General features: G+C 40.8%; 1 protein-coding gene across 1 annotated transcript in view; it reads right to left on the bottom strand.

Annotated features, from left to right (window-relative positions):
* Positions 1-18310, bottom strand: part of KIAA1549 (KIAA1549 ortholog) — a 310123-nt gene that overhangs the window by 159575 nt on the left and 132238 nt on the right.

The following is an 18310-nucleotide window of genomic DNA, read 5'->3' as shown; positions in this document are numbered from 1 at the left end:
CACATTTTACATCTGTGATTACCTTGTATCTAAGCATCTTCGGACAGTATACTTCAGTATGCTGTTGATCAATACAAACTTCATCAGATTTATGAAAAGTAAGGAGAGACCTTTTACGTTTACTTGAGAGCGGAATAGCAGTCATAGCCTTCTCTATGGCTGTAGCAATATAATCTTTTATATCTACAGGAATATCATGTACATTAGACTGTGAAGGTTTAACAGTAGATGTATTTGTATTTATAGAAACATCATCAGCATGAAATAATTTCTCATAACAAATGCCACATATTTGAGCTGAAGAAGGAAGATCAGCTAATTTACAACATACACACTTAGCTTTGGTAGATTTGTTTTCAGGTAACTTGGTTCCTATAGTAACATCAGCGGCAGGATCAGTTTGAGACATCTTGCAAAATGTAACAAAAAAGAAGAAATAACATTTAAACAAAATATCCAATTTCCTCAAAATAGTTTCAGGAATGGGAAAAAATGCTTATGCAAACAAAAGCAAACATCATAGCCCTCTGTAACAAATGAAAGCAGAGAGCAAAAGAGGGAGAGACTAAAAATAACAAAAAATTTTGCGGCAAAAATGATGCTAACAAAGATGACGCAAATGCAGAGAAAAAAAAAACTTTTGCCGCCAAGGTTAATAGAAAATATCACGAATCGCGTCAGTAAATTTATGCTTACCTGATAAATTGATTTCTTCTATGATATGACGAGTCCACGGATTCATTCTTTACTTGTGGGATATTATCCTCCTGCTAACAGGAAGTGGCAAAGAGCACCACAGCAGAGCTGTCTATATAGCTCCTCCCTTGACTCCAACCCCCAGTCATTCGACCGAAGGTATAGGAAGAAAAAGGAGAAACTGCAAGGTGCAGAGGTGACTGAAGTTTTAAATAAAAAAATATAATCTGTCTTAAATTGACAGGGCAGGCCGTGGACTCGTCGTATCATAGAAGAAATCAATTTATCAGGTAAGCATAAATTTACTTTTCTTCTATAAGATACAACGAGTCCACGGATTCATCCTTTACTTGTGGGATACAATACCAAAGCTACAGGACACGGATGAATGGGAGGGACAAGACAGATGCCTAAACAGAAGGCACCACTGCTTGAAGAACTTTTCTCCCAAAAATAGCCTCCGAAGAAGCAAAAATATAAAATTTGGAAAAGGTATGAAGTGAAGACCAAGTTGCAGCCTTACAAATCTGTTCAACAGAAACATATTTAAAAGCCCATGTGGAAGCCACCGCTCTAGTAGAGTGAGCTGTAATCCTTTCAGGAGGCTGCTGTCCAGCAGTCTCGTATGCCAAACGGATGATGCTTTTCAGCCAAAAAGAAAGAGAGGTAGCAGTAGCTTTTAGACCTCTACGTCTTCCAGAATAGACAACAAACAGAGAAGATGTTTGACGGAAATCTTTGGTCGCTTGCAAGTAAAACCTCACTGCAAGTAAAAACGAACCACGTCCAAGTTGTGTAACAGACGCACCTTCTTAGAGGAAGGATTAGGACACAGAGAAGGAACAACAATTTCCTGATTAATATTCTTATTAGTAACAACCTTAGGAAGGAATCCAGGTTTGGTACGCAAAACCCCCTTATCAGAATGGAAAACAAGATAAGGCGAGTCGCATTGCAATGCAGATAGTTCAGATACTCTTCGAGCCGAAGAGATAGCAACTAAAAACAGAACTTTCCAAGATAAAAGCTTAATATCTATGGAATGCAAAGGTTCAAACGGAACCCCTTGAAGAACTTTAAGAACTAAATTTAAACTCCATGGAGGAGCAATAGGTTTAAACACAGGCTTAATTCTAACCAAAGCCTGACAAAACGACTGAACGTCTGGAACATCTGCCAGACCCTTGTGCAGTAAAATTGATAAAGCAGATATCTGTCCCTTTAAGGAACTAGCTGATAACCCCTTCTCCAATCCTTCTTGGAGAAAGGACAAAATCCTAGGAATCCTGATCTTACTCCATGAGTAGCCTTTGGATTCGCACCAATAAAGATATTTACGTCATATCTTATGGTAAATTTTCCTAGTAACAGGCTTTTGAGCCCGAATCAAGGTATCTATGACCGACTCAGAGAATCCCCGGTTGGATAAAATCAAGTGTTCAATCTGTTCAATCTCCAGGCAGTCAGCCGCAGAGAAACTAGATTTGGATGCTGGAACGGACCTTGAATGAGAAGGTCCTGTCTCAGTGGCAGAGTCCATGGTGGCAGAGATGACATTTCCACCAGGTCTGTATAGCAAGTCCTGTGTGGCCACGCAAGTGCTATCAAAATCACTGAAGCCTTCTCCTGTTTGATTCTGGCAATCAGACGAGGAAGGAGAGGAAATGGTGGAAACACATAAGCCAGGTTGAATGACCAAGGTACTGCTAGAGCATCTATCAGTACTGCTTGGGGATCCCTTGATCTGGACCCGTAACCAAGGAAGTTTGGCATTCTGACAAGATGCCATCAGATCCACTTCTGGTGTGCCCCATTGATGAATCAATTGTGCAAACACCTCCGGATGGAGCTCCCACTCCCCCGGATGAAAAGTCTGACGACTTCGAAAATCCGCTTCCCAGTTCTCCACTCCTGGGATATAGATTGCTGATAGATGGCAAGAGTGAGTCTCTGCCCATCGAATTATTTTGGAAACCTCTATCATCGCTAGAGAACTCTTTGTTCCCCCTTGATGATTGATATATGTTACAGTCGTGATTTTGTCTGACTGGAATCGTATGAATCTGATCGGAGCCAGCTGAGGCCACGCCTGAAGCGCGTTGAATATCGCTCTCAGTTCTAGAATATTTATTGGAAGGAGAGCCTCCTCCTGAGTCCACACACCCTGTGCTTTCAGGGAATTCCAGACTGCACCCCAGCCCAATAGGCTGGCGTCCGTCGTCACTATGACCCAAGCTGGCCTGCGGAAACACATTACCTGGGACAGATGATCCTGTGACAACCACCAAAGAAGAGAGTCTCTGGTCTCTTGATCCAGATTTATCTGAGGAGATAAATTTGCATAATCCCCATTCCACTGTTTGAGCATGCATAGTTTCAGTGGTCTGAGATGCCAGCGAGCAAACGGAACTATGTCCATTGCCGCTACCATTAGTCCAATTACCTCCATACACTGAGATGGCCGAGGAATGGAATGAAGTGCTCGGCAGGTGTTTAAAATCTTTGATTTTCTGACCTCCGTCAGAAAAATTTTCATGTTTGCCGAATCTATCAGAGTTCCCAGAAATGGAACTCTTGTGAGAGGGATAAGGGAACTCTTTTGTACGTTCACCTTCCAACCGCGAGATCTTAGAAAAGCCAACACGATGTCCGTGTGAGATTTTGCTAGTTGGTAAGTTGACGCCTGAATTAAGATATCGTCCAAATAAGGCGCCACTGCTATGCCTGCGGCCTTAGAACCGCCAGAAGGGACCCTAGCACTTTTGTGAAAATTCTGGGAGCTGTGCCAACCCGAAGGAAAGAGCCACAAACTGGTAATGTTTGTCCAGGAAGGCGAACCTGAGGAACTGGTGATGATCTTTGTGGATAGGAATGTGAAGATACGCATCCTTCAAATCCATGGTGGTCATATATTGACCCTCCTGGATCATTGGTAAAATAGTCCGAGTGGTCTCCCTCTTGAAGGATGGGACTCTGAGAAATTTGTTTAGGATCTTGAGATCTAAAATCGGTCTGAAGGTTCCCTCTTTTTTGGGAACCACAAACAGATTGGAGTAAAACCCCTGCCCCTGTTCTGCTTTTGGAACTGGGCGGGTTACACCCATAGTATATAGGTCTTCTACACAGCGTAAGAACGCCTCTCTTTTTGTCTGGTTTACAGACAATCATGAAAGATGAAATCTCCTCATTGGAGGAGAATCTTTGAATTATAGAAGATACCCCGGGTCACAATTTCTAATGCCCAGGAATCTTGAACGTCTCTTGCCCAAGCCTGAGCGTAGAGAAAAAGTCTGCCCCCTACTAGATCCAGTCCCGGATTGGGGGCTGCCCCTTCATGCTGTCTTGGTAGCAGCAGCGGGCTTCTTGCCCTTTTTACCTTTATTCCAGGTCTGGTTAAGTCTTCAGACAGACTTGGATTGAGCAAAATTCCCCTCCTGCTTTGTGGCAGGGGAGGAGGTAGGAGGACCACCTTTGAAGTTTCAAAAGGAACGAAAATTATTTTGTTTGGTACTCATCTTATTTGTCTTATCCTGAGGAAGGGCATGGCCTTTTCCTCCAGTGATGTTGGAAATTATCTCTTTCAGTTCAGGCCCGAATAGGGTCTTACCCTTGAAAGGAATAGCTAAAACCTTAGATTTTGATGACACATCAGCAGACCAGGACTTAAGCCATAACGCTCTATGCGCTAAAATGGCAAAACCTGAATTTTTGCTGCTAATTTAGCCAGTTGAAAAGCGGCATCTGTAATAAAAGAGTTAGCTAGCTTGAGAGCCCTAATTCTATCCAAAATATCCTCTAATGGGGTCTCAACCTTAAGAGCCTCCTCTAGAGCCTCGAACCAAAAAGCAGCTGCAGTAGTTACAGGAACAATGCACGCTATAGGTTGCAGAAGAAAACCCTGATGAATAAATATTTTCTTTAGAAGACCCTCTAATTTTGTATCCATAGGATCTTTGAAAGCACAACTGTCCTCAATAGGTATAGTTGTACGCTTAGCCAGGGTAGAAATAGCTCCCTCCACCTTAGGGACCGTCTGCCACGAATCCCGAATGGTGTCAGATATGGGAAACATTTTCTTAAAAGTAGGAGGGGGGGAGAACGGAATACCTGGTCTATCCCACTCCTTAGTAACAATGTTCGAAATCCTCTTAGGGGCCGGAAAAACATTAGTGTAAGAAGGAACCTCTAGATATCTATCCATCTTACACAATTTCTCTGGAGGAATCTCAATAGGGTCACAGTCATCCAGAGTCGCTAAAACCTCCCTGAGCAACAAGCGGAGGTGTTCAAGCTTAAACTTAAAAGCCGTCATATCTGAGTCTGTTTGAGGGAACATCTTTCCTGAATTGGAAAGCTCTCCCTCAGACAGCAATTCCCTTACCCCCAATTCAGAGAATTGTGAGGGTACATCGGAGATGGCTAATAAAGCATCAGAGGGCTCAGCATTTACTCTACCAGACCTACTGCGCTTCCCCTGCAAACCAGGCAGTTTAGATAATACCTCTGTGAGGGTAGTAGACATAACTGTGGCCATATCTTGCAGGGTGAAAGAATTAGACGCACTAGAGGTACTTGGCGTCGCTTGTGCGGGCATTAAAGGTTGTGACACTTGGGGAGAAGTAGATGGCAAAACCTGATTTTCTTCTGACTGAGAATCATCCTGCAACATACTTTTATCAGCTAAAATATGTTTTTTGCAATGTAAGGCCCTTTCAGTACATGAGGGACACATTTTAAGTGGGGGTTCCACAATGGCTTCTAAACACATGGAACATTGGCTTTCCTCAATGTCAGACATGTTCAACAGGCTAGTAATAACCACAAACAGGCTTGAAAACACTTTATTTAGTGAAAAAATAACAATCTTAAAAAACGGTACTGCGCCTTTAAGAGAAAAAAAGCATACAATTTTTCCAAAACTGCTTAAAAACAATAAAATTGTCCCAGTTTTATGGTAAAAGCATCCCAATACTGCAGCTAAGTTTGCCCCACAAAAAAAGGAATACTTAACCCTTACAGGAAAAAACGGAAAATTACAAACACGTTTATTTCAACAAAAAGGACCCCTTGCACTTCGCCACAGCCCTGCTGTGGCGCCTACCTGCCCTCAGGGGTCTGTAAAACCGGGATAAACCTTCGTTTTGGCCCAATACAGCTCACAAAGGCCCACCGGATCAGGAGCTTGCTGCTTGCTTGATAAAAACAACTGCGCAACTGAGGCGCGAAAATAGGGCCCGCCCATTTCACTCGATGTCTTACAGCCCAAATTGACCGCACCAAAGCGGTCTAAAACCTAGCCATGTGGGTTCAGAAACCCAGAAATAAAGCCATGTGTACCCTCTGAATAAAGCATAAAAACGTCTCCTTTAAAAACGTTAACTGCACTCCCAACATATAAACGTTTGCCCACAAACATTCAAACATCAGTGTCAACCATTTTTGTATAGCCCATAAGTGCAAGTCCAGTAATACCCCTCTTTATATACTTTAGGATTACTGCTTACCCTCTCCCTCATGGGGATACTGTCAGCCAATTCTGAAATAACACAGTCTCTCCAGAAAAAAATGACTGAACATACCTCACTGCTTATAGCATGAAAAACGTTCCTCACACTGAAGTTTCTTAAGTACTCCTCAGCCATTCTGTGGGAACTGCTCTGGATCTCAGTAACAACTGCTAAGATCATGAGCCTCCAGGCAGAAGTCTTCATCCATCTGCTGCCTGAGGGAAAATAGTACACTCCGGTACCATTTAAAATAAAAAACTCTTGCTTGAAGAAAAGAAAAACTAACATTTTATCACCTCTTTCACTTTACCCTTCCTATTACTTAGAGTAGGCAAAGAGAATGACTGGGGGGTGGAGTCAAGGGAGGAGCTATATAGACAGCTCTGCTGTGGTGCTCTTTGCCACTTCCTGTTAGCAGGAGGATAATATCCCACAAGTAAAGTATGAATCCGTGGACTTGTCGTATCTCATAGAAGAAATATTTGCATCAGTAAAGACGCAATAAATGATGTGACTCTTCACAACGCAACCTCCACGCCAAAAATGACGCAATAAATAGAAGCATTCTGCGTCATCGCGAAGTTACAACTAGCTGGAACGCCAGGTAAGAAAAAAATTATTAAAATTTCTCCCAAAACATAATTTTCCATGCTGAAACTGTAAGACTGCAAAGGGAAATAAACATAGACCTGATTCATGGAAAATATATGCAATATATATTAAAACTTTAAAATATAAAAGTGCCAAAAATAGCTGAGAGTGTCTTAAAAAAAGATATATACTTACCTGAAGACACCCATCCGCATATAGCAGACAGCCAAACCAGAACTGAAACATATCAGCAGAGGTAATGGTAGAGGAGTATAATGTCGATCTGTAAAGGGAGGTGGCAGATGAATCCCCACGACCGAATTTACAGAGAGCCTTAGAATAGATTTCCCATAGGCGAAAACATAGCATCATCAGGCAATACTCCCTTCACATCCCTCAGACAAACACTGTAGGAATGTATATCCCATACGTTACTAGCTCATGGACTCTTGCCACTTACATGAAAGAAATTGATAATAGGAGTAAATAAGAAAGTTGCTTAAAAGTGCATGATCTATCTGAATCATGAAAAAAAAAAATGAGTTTAGTGTCCCTTTAATTTAAACCACTGGTTTTCATACCTATCTTCAGGCCTCCAAGGGTGAGAGTAGGTTAATAGCCATGTTTACTAATCAGCCGATTATTTCACCTGTGCTCCTGTTCCCATATCCTAAAAATCTGAGGCTTGAGGACAGGTCTGAAATTTTTAAGTGGGGGCTATCCCCCCTAATTTAATACCTAATTATGTTAGAATCTAACATAAAAAAATATGCCTGGCTCCTAAATATTCTTACTGGCTCCTAATTTTTAAACACATTTGTCAAGCACTGTGTTAGATCTAACAAAACAACTGAATGATCATACCTGATCTAACAAATATCTATCAAACTTTTTGTTATGAGGGACTGGTACTCTGTTTGAATACATATAGGCTTCCACAATATGATTATTAGAAGGATACGATACCCAAATGTTGAAGCACTTGAAAGTGATGCAACTATAAAAATCTGACTAACAAATATTACCTGCACATCTCTATGTAAAAAAGGAAGATATTGTACCTCAAAAATTTCTCAGTAGCCACATCACATTTCAAAGGGAATTTAAGCAGCCAATCAGGATGCTAGTATGGGCACTTGCAATGGATCATGCATTTGGCATGTGCAACATAGTCATGTTTAATATGAAAATCTCACAATATTTCAGTGAAATCTCTTAAGATCACAGTAAAGTGTGACATGAGCAATGATGAAGCTGATTGGTTGTTTTATTTATTTTTTTCAACGTGCAGCTGACAGCAGCAGAAGGATAACTGTTCACAGAACACTTATTCTTGTAATCTGAAAGAAATTGAAGTAAAATACCTTCCTTTTTTACATAGAACTGGTCAGGTGATATTTTCTTAATAAATCTTTACAGTTACGCTGCAGTACATTCAAAATTTTTAGCATATTGGTATTATGTCCCTTTAATACCACTTTTTGCATCTAAGATCTAAAATAGTAAACACGTGATCTATGAAAGATTAATGTACAAAATTAAGCAACTAGGAATAGCTGAAAATGTTAGCTCATGGATAAATAACTGGATAAAAGACAGGGAGCAACGAGTACAGTAGTTATAAAAAGATCATACTCAAATTGGTTTAAAGGTAATCAGTGGAATCCCCCAGGGATCAGTACTGGGCCCTGCACTTTTTAATATTTTTATTAAAGACTTAAAGCAAGGAATAAATAGCAACATCTTTATTTTTGCAGATGATACAAAGTTGTTAGTAAGGTCCTTAGGTCAGGATGAACTTGCTTTACAAGGGGATCTACAAAAATGAGACGAATGGGCAGGTAAATGGAAAATGAGATTTAATACTGGAAAATGCAAGGTTCTACATTTTGAAGTAAAAATAAGCAGGCAACCTATTATTTAAATGGGACTAGACTAGGCAAAACAGAGGAGGAAAGGGATTTGGGAGTATTTATAGATAACAAGCTAAAGATGGGTGCACAATGCAGGGCGGTTGCTTCTAAGGCTAATAAGATACTAGCATGTATTAAGAGAGACATTGATGCAAGGGAGGAAAGCATAATTCTGTCACTATATAAATCCCTAGTAAAACCTCACCTTGAGTATGGATTGCGGTTCTGGGGCCCAATTTTAAAAAAAGACATTGTAGACTTAAAAAAAGTTCAGAGAAGGGCCACAAAACTAATGAGAGGAATGGAGACTTTAAGCTATGATTAGAGGTTAGTCAACCTGGCCTATTTTCTCTAGAAAAAAGACACTTGAAAGGTGCATTATTACTTTATATAAATATTTTCAAGGCCCACAATTTAAAGCCAAATGAAAGGAGGAAATCTCTAGCAACATAAAACAGTTTTTCACTGTAAGAGCAATCTAATTGTGTAACTCATTACCTAAGGAGGTAGTAAATGTCAATACCTTAGATACATTTCTGGCTAGAAACAGAATTCAGGGATATGATTGTGTTAAATGGAGCTTTTATATAAGTATATAAAGTTTGTATAGGTTAAACTTGATGTACTTTTGTATTTTTTCTAACTCATCTACTATGTTATGTTACTATAACCAACTGAATGAGGTTTATTTTAATATTTTAATTTGAGGGAGCTAACCCAGCTTAGGTTTAATTTAGTGTTTAATGCCACTTTAAAGGGACACTAAACCCAAAAATGTTATTTTGTGATTCAAATAGAGCATGCAATTTTAAGCAACTTCCTAACTTACTCCTATTATCAAATTTTCTTCATTCTCTTTGTATGTTTATTTGAAAAGCAAGAATGTAAGTTTAGATGCCGGCCTATTTTTGGTGAACAACCTGGGTTGTCCTTGCTGATTGGACAGCACCAATAAACAATTTGCTGGCTCCTTAGCTGAGATGCTTCTTTTTCAAATAAAGATAGCAAGAGAATGAAGAAAGAATGGTAATAGAAGTAAATTAGAAAGTTGCTTAAAATTGCATGCTCTATCTGAATCATGAAAGAAAAAAAATGGGTTCAGTGTCCCTTTAAGATCCAGAAGAATGGTCGAATGGGAACAAATAGAAGAATCTCATGGGAAATACAGGTAAATCAGAGGATCTAATTTATCTCAATTTTACAAAAGCTTTTACTACAGTGCTACATAAGAGAGTTTTGTCTTATAAAAAATACAACTAGTAACTTATAAACAGAACAGTTATAGAACAAAGAGTTGTAAATGGAACATACATTAACTTAGTGTGTGGATCTTCAATGATCGTAATTAAGCCTGGTTTTATCAATAAACTAGATTAAAGGGAGAGAGTTAACCCAAAAATATTCTCCCCTTCAATTTGTTTCCAATGATCAATTTTACATGCTGAAGTCTATTAAATTGATTACAAGTAACCCCTTTACCCTTATTTCGGAAATTGAAGTAGTTGATTTAGACTGCGGTATCTTACCTATACTGAAAGTTTCTATACTTAAAGTATAGGCTATTGACAAGCCATGTAAACACAGCCAGCAAAAAAAAATTACACCCCAATCGGGTGTAGGATAGTTAAGTAATAAAATGTTAACTTTCCATTGTACTCTCTAAGTACTTGGAAATATATTAAGGAAAAAACTATTTTACATTTTATTGTTTTGCACACTAAAGACCCCACCCCCACCCCTTAACAAGCCTCTTCAACAGTGGTTCTTAACCTTTTCAAGATTATTCATGACCTTTTTTAACCAGACTGTGGAAATCATCAGTTGTCTTATTATGTACCAGTATAAGTTCAAAAGATGTCAATAGCTTGGTTTTATTTTACATACGGAAAGCTAGGAACAGAAAATCTAAAGGAAAATTATAAGGATTTTACTATATTTATTTATATACAATTATAATGCCAAAGCATTTAATGTAAGTAATCATATCCCTGAATTCTGTTTTTATCCAAAAACGTACAGTATCTAAGCCATATTAAATTTATATAAGGTATTGGCAGTCGCTACTTCCTTATGGAAGGTGCTATGTAATTTAATAGCTTTTACAATTAAAAAATATTTTGCTGGAGATTAAATCTTTTTCCCTCAAACTTTAAACTATGACTTCTTGTCACAAACAATTGCGTTGGAGTAAACAGCGCTTCCGCAAACAATGTACAGTGGGGCAAAAAAGTATTTAGTCAGCCACAAATTGTGCAAGTTCTCCCACTTAAGAAGATGAGAGAGGCCTGTAATTTTCATCACAGGTATACCTCAACTATGAGAGACAAAATGTGGAAAAAAATTCAGACATTCACATTGTCTGATTTGGAAAGAATTTATTTGCAAATTATGGTGGAAAATAAGTATTTGGTCAATATCAAAAGTTCATCTCAATACTTTGTTATATATCCTTTGTTGGCAATGACAGAGGTCAAACGTTTTCTGTAAGTCTTCACAAGATTGTCACACAGTGTTGCTGGTATGTTGGCCCATTCCTGCATGCAGATCTCCTCTAGAGCAGTGATGTTTTGGGGCTGTCGCTGGGCAACACGGACTTTCAGCTCCCTCCAAAGGTTTTCTATGGGGTTGAGATCTGGAGACTGGCTAGGCCACTCTGGGACCTTGAAATGCTTCTTACGAAGCCACTCCTTCGTTGCCCGGGCGGTGTGTTTGGGATCATTGTCATGCTAAAAGACCAAGCCACGTTTCATCTTCAATGTCCTTGCTGATGGAAGGAGGTTTGCACTCAAAATCTCACGATACATGGCCCCATTCATTCTTTCATGTACATGGATTATTCGTCCTGTTCCCTTTGCAGAGAAACAGCCCCAAAGCATGATGTTGCCACCCCCATGCTTCACAGTAGGTATGGTGTTCTTTGGTTGCTGCTCAGCATTCTCTCTCCTCCAAACACATAGTTCTACTTTGGTTTCATCTGACCATATGACATTCTTTCAATCCGCTTCTGGATCATCTAAATGCTCTCTAGCATACTTCAGACGGGCCCGGACATGTACTGGCTTAAGCAGGAGGACACGTCTGGCACTGCAGGATCTGAGTCCCTGGCGGCGTAGTGTGTTACTGATGGTAGCCTTTATTACACTGGTTCCAGCTCTCTGCAGGTCATTCACTAGGTCCCCAAGGGTGGTTCTGGGATGTTTGCTCACCATTCTTGTGATCATTTTGACCCCACGGGGTGAGATCTTGCATGGAGCCCCAGATCGAGGGAGATTATCAGTGGTCTTGTATGTCTTCCATTTTCTAATTATTGCTCCCACAGTTGATTTCTTCACACCAAGCTGCTTGTCTATTGCAGATTCAGTCTTCCCAGCCTGGTGCAGGTCTTAAATTTTGTTTCTGGTGCCCTTCGACAGCTCTTTGGTCTTCACCATAGTGGAGTTTGGAGTGTGACTGTTTGAGGTTGTGGACAGGTGTCTTAACTCTTTTACACTGATAACAAGTATAAACAGGTGCCATTAATAAAGGTAATGAGTGGAGGACAGAGGAGCCTCTTAAAGAAGAAGATACAGGTCTGTGAGAGCCAGAAATCTTGCTTGTTTGTAGGTGACCAAATACTTATTTTCCACCATAATATGCAAATAAATTCTTTCCAAATCAGACAATGTGATTGTCTGGATTTTTTTCCACATTTTGTCTCTCATAGTTGAGGTATACCTATGATGAAAATTACAGGCCTCTCTCATCTTCTTAAGTGGGAGAACTTGCACAATTGGTGGCTGACTAAATACCTTTTTGCCCCACTGTATATGGGATTTGAATATACATTATATGGCCAAAAGTATGTGGACACCTAAGCATTACATCTATATGAGCTTGTTTGACAACACATTTCAAAACTGTGGACATTAATATGGAGTAGGCCCCCTCTTTGAAGCTATAAAAACTGTCATTCCTCTGGGAAGGCTATCCACAAGAGTTTTAAGTGTGTCTGTGGAAAGCTGTGACCACTCCGCCAAAAAGCATTTGTGAGGTCAGGCACTGATGATGGACAAGAAGGTCTGGCTTGCATTTGGAATTTCAATTCATCCCAAAGGTGTTTAGTGGGGTTGAGGTCAGAGCTCTGTACAGGACACTTGAGTTGCTCCCAAAAAAAACTTATTAAAACATGTCTTTATGGACCTCACTTTGTGGCAGCGATTTGAGGAAGGCCTTTTACTGTCCCATAATGATTGTGCCCCTGTGCACATAGTTGGAAGCACCCAATTGTCTAAAATGCCTTTGTATTCTCTAGCATTAAGATGACCCTTCACTGGAACTAAGGGGCCTAGCTCAAAGCCTGAAAAACAGCCCAGACCATTATCTCTCCTCGCCAATCTTTACAGTGGGCACTGCGCATTCTGGTAGGTAGCATTCTCCTTGCAGACACCACACCCAGATTCTTACATTAGAAAGGCAGGTAGTGAAGCGTGATTCATCACTCTAGAGACTATAATGCCAATTTAACAAATGTCTTGCGGACCCGATCCGACAGTGCGGATCAGGTCCGCAAGACATCGCTGAATGCGGAGAGCAATAGGCTCTCCGTATTCAGCATTGCACTAGCAGCTTACAAGAGCTGCTGGTGCAACGCCGCCCCCTGCAGACTCGCGGCCAATGGGCCGCCAGCAGGGGGTGTCAATCAACCCGATCATACTCGATCGGGTTGAATTCCGGCGATTCCTGTCCGACTGCTCAGAGCAGGCGGACAGGGTTATGGAGCAGCGGTCTTTAGACTTGCCAGAAACACGGGCCGTCAAGCTCCGTTCGGAGCTTGATAGATAGGCCCCTGTGATTCCACTGCCCCAGAGTCCTGTGGCAGTATTCATTACACCACACCAGCCGGAGATTGTCATTGGGCATGTTAATGTGTGGCTGGTGCACATCTGCTCAGCCATGGAAACCCATTTCATGAAGCTCCCAATGCATATTTTTTGGGCTGATGCTGCTTTCAGAGGCAGTTTTGAACTTTGTAGTAAACAATGCAATTTTTAAGTGCTTCAGCACTCAGCAGCCACTCTGAGTTTGACTGGTCTACCACTTTGTGGTTGGGCTGTTGTTGCTCCTAGACGCTTCCACTTCACAATTATAGCCCTTACAGTTGACAGGGGCAGATCAAGTAGGGCAGACATTTCACAAACTGAATTGTTAAAAATGTGGCATCCTATGACATCACATGTTTAAAATCGCTGAGCTCTTCAGTATAACCCATTATACTGCCAATGTTTGTCTACGGAGAATTCATGGCTATGTTCTGGACTTGATGTACCTGTTAGCAATGAGTGTGGATGAAACACCTGAAGTCAATCAGTAGGGATGTCACCATACTTTTGGCCATATAGTGTATTTGTATAAAATAATCATATAACCTCTCAAGTGCCTTTTGTCTAGAGTAAACAGACTCAATTACCCTAACATCTCCTCATAGTTTAAATCATCCATTCTCATTAGTTTTATGGCCCATCTCTGAACACTTTTTTTTTATTCTGCAATACCTTTTTTTTTTTAATTGGCCCCCAGAACTGCACTCCATACTCAAGGTGAGATATTACCAGGGATTTATATAGTGATAGAATTATGCTTTATTCCCTTGCATCTATGGCTCTTTTAATACATGTTAGTATGTTCTTTGCCTTAGATACCTCTGCCTTTCACTGCACACTAGTTTTTCAGATCCCGTCCCATCACCCCAATTTTTTGGTTTCCATATCACCAATTATGATCCCTGCTCTAGATTGCTTATCTCCTTTGCTGTGGCCAAGTAAAAAAAACAAAATTTATGCTTACCTGATAAATTTATTTCTCTTGTGGTGTATCCAGTCCACGTATTCATCCATTACTTCTGGGATATTCTCCTTCCCAACAGGAAGCTGCAAGAGGATCACCCACAGCAGAGCTGTCTATATAGCTCCTCCCCTAACTGCCACCTCCAATCATTCGACCGAAGACAAGCAAGAGAAAGGAGAAACTATAGGGTGCAGTGGTGACTGTAGTTTAAAAAACACCTGCCTTAAAATGACAGGGTGGGCCGTGGACTGGATACACCACAAGAGAAATAAATTTATCAGGTAAGCATAAATTTTGTTTTCTCTTGTAAGGTGTATCCAGTCCACGGATTCAGCCATTACTTGTGGGATACCAATACCAAAGCTATAGGACACGGATGAAGGGAGGGACAAGGAAGGCGCTTAAACGGAAGGCACCACTGCCTGTAAGACCTTTCTCCCAAAAATAGCCTCCGAAGAAGCAAAAGTATCAAATTTGCAGAATTTAGAAAAAGTATGAAGCGAAGGCCAAGCCTGAAGAGCATTGAATATCGCTCTTAGTTCCAGAATGTTTATCGGAAGGAGTGTCTCCTCCTGAGTCCACAAGCCCTGAGCCTTCAGGGAGTTCCAGACTGCACCCCAGCCCAGCCTGCGGAAGGTCATACCCTTGGACAGATGGACCCGAGATAACCGCCAGAGAAGAGAATCCCTGGTCTCTTGATCCAGATTTAGTAGAGGGGACAAATCTGTGTAATCCCCATTCCACTGACTGAGCATGCAGAGTTGCAGCGGTCTGAGATGTAGGCGGGCAAACGGCACTATGTCCATTGCCGCTACCATTAAGCCGATTACTTCCATACACTGAGCCACTGAAGGGCGAGAAGTAGAATAAAGAACACAGCAGGAATTTAGAAGTTTTGACAACCTGGTCTCTGTCAGGTAAATCTTTATTTCTACAGAATCTATCAGAGTTCCTAGGAAGGAAACTCTTGTGAGAGGGGATAGAGAACGTTTTCCTTCGTTCACTTTCCACCCATGCGATCTCAGAAATGCCAGAACAATGTCTGTATGGGACCTGGCAATTTGAAAATTCGACGCCTGTATTAGAATGTCGTCTAGGTAAGGGGCTACTGCTATACCCCGCGGCCTTAGGACCGCTAGGAGTGACCCCAGAACCTTCGTAAAAATTCTTGCAACTGTCCTCGACAGGGATAGTTGTACGCTTCGCTAGAGTAGAGACTGCTCCCTCCACCTTAGGGACCGTTTGCCACAAGTCCCGTGTAGCGGCATCTATGGGAAACATCTTTTTAAAAACAGGAGGGGGAGAGAACGGTACACCTGGTCTATCCCATTCCTTAGTAATAATTTCTGAAAACCTCTTAGGTATTGGAAAAACATCAGTGTAAACAGGCACTGCGTAGTATTTATCCAATTTACACTATTTCTCTGGGACTACAATGGCGTCACAGTCATCCAGAGTTGCTAAAACCTCCCTGAGCAACATGCGGAGGTGTTCAAGTTTAAATTTAAATGTAGACATATCAGAATCAGGTTGAAGTGTCTTCCCTGAGTCAGACAAATCACCCACAGATAGAATCTCTCCTTCTTCGGCTTCTGCACATTGTGAGGGTATATCGGACATAGCTACTAAAGCGTCAGAGAGCTCTGTATTTTTTCTAGTCCCAGAGCTGTCTCGCTTTCCTTGTAACCCTGGCAGTTTGGACAATACTTCTGTAAGAGTATGATTCATAACTGCCGCCATGTCTTGTAAAGTATACGCAATGGGCGCGCTAGATGTACTTGGCGCCCCTTGAGCGGGAGTTAAAGGCTCTGACACGTGGGGAGAGTTAGTCGGCATAACTTTCCCCTTGTCAATTTCCTCTGGTGATAAATCTTTTAAAGCTAGAATATGGTCTTTATAAAACTTATAGTAAGATCAGTGCATTTGGTACACATTCTAAGAGGGGGTTCCACAATGGCTTCTAAACATAATGAACAAGGAGTTTCCTCTATGTCAGACATGTTTAACAGACTAGTAATGAGACCAGCAAGCTTTGAAAACACTTTAATTAATGTGAAAAAGCAGAATATAAAAAACGGTACTGTGCCTTTAAGGGAAAAAAACTAACACAAAAACTGCAAAACAGTGAAAAAAGCAGTTAACTCTATGAAATTTTTACAGTGTATATAATAGACTAAAATAGCATTGCACCCACTTGCAAATGGATAATTAACCCCTCAGGTTCAAAAACGAAGCAAAAAAATGGTAAAACCGTTATAACAGTCACAAGCAAACTGCCACAGCTCTACTGTGGCTCCTACCTTCCCATAAAACGACTTTTTTAGGCACAAAAACCCTTTACAGAGGTCCAATATGTCAGGGGACTCCTTCAGGGAAGCTGGATGTCTCAAATGTAAGAAACAACTGCGCAATTAGAGCGTGAAAATAGGCCCCTCCCACCATGCACTCAAAGTCAGAGGGCCTTAAAAAACTATTCCTAGGAGTAAAATAACAGCCATGTGGAAAACTAGGCCCCAAATAAAGATTTATCACCTCAGTAAAAAACGTTCCTTATATATATATATATAACGTTTTACATACTAAGCCATAATAGAAAGTAATATGAAAATTACCCTTTACTGCAAGCATGATGCCAGTCGTTATTAAATCACTGCAATCAGGCTTACCTTAACTATATCAGGCACTGTCAGCATTTTCTAGTTCTTATCATCCTCTACAAAAAAAATATACTGAACATACCTCAGGGCAGTTAATTCTGCAGGCCGTTCTCCCAGCTGAAGTTTCCCCATACTCTTCAGTTATCTGTGAGAACAGCAGTGGACCTTAGTTACAACCTGCTAAGATCATCAAAAACCTCAGGCAAATTCTTCTTCTAATTGCTGCCTGAGGTAAAAAAAACAGTACAACGCCGGCACCGTTTAAAAATAACAAACTTTTGATTGAAGATAAACTACACTAATTCACCACATCTCTCTAGCTACTTCCCTTGTCGAGAGCTGCAAGAGAATGACTGGGGGTGGCAGTTAGGGGAGGAGCTATATAGACAGCTCTGCTGTGGGTGATCCTCTTGCAGCTTCCTGTTGGGAAGGAGAATATCCCACAAGTAATGGATGAATCCGTGGACTGGATACACCTTACAAGAGAAAAATATACATGAGCTCCTGCTCTGCTTACACAATAACTGTGTAATATGTAGGAGTGTCAGGATTATTGATCTTGATGGATGCACTCAAATCTATCAGAAAAAGTGTTTTTCCCCCATTTGTTTTCCATATAACTGTATGGCAAATTAATGTCCCTTTAAAAGAAATACAACCTCTGACTCTGCCACAATACCTGTGCTGCTCCACCCACAAAACCCTCCCATGGGCCACTGACCACAAGTCCCTCTCACCTCCCAGTCCTGGAAAGCCTCCAGAAAATGTTGGATGGTATACGGTTATACATAACAGACTAAGGTCCCAATGATATAAAGTTCTCTACTCTGGTGAGATTATCTAAGAAGACTTATCACCGCAAGGGCTCTAAGAATTTTAGAAAAGATTTATCTCCCTATACGGGATTCTAGATGTGAAGGAGGGACACACATCATAAAAGAACACAAAACCCCCCAAAGATTTTGTATCATCAGGCTCTAAAAAGACAGGGTTTAATGCCATGCAGTAGACTCAAAGGTAAATTAGATTTTAACCACTATTAAAAGGGGAAAGATGTAACAGAATAAAGCACAATTCCACCACTATACAAATGAATCAAACAACATAATCTAAATATGGAATA

The sequence above is a fragment of the Bombina bombina genome, chromosome 6 (assembly GCF_027579735.1).
Source record: "Bombina bombina isolate aBomBom1 chromosome 6, aBomBom1.pri, whole genome shotgun sequence".
NCBI lineage: Eukaryota > Metazoa > Chordata > Amphibia > Anura > Bombinatoridae > Bombina > Bombina bombina.
This window is presented reverse-complemented; position numbering and strand designations above follow the sequence as displayed.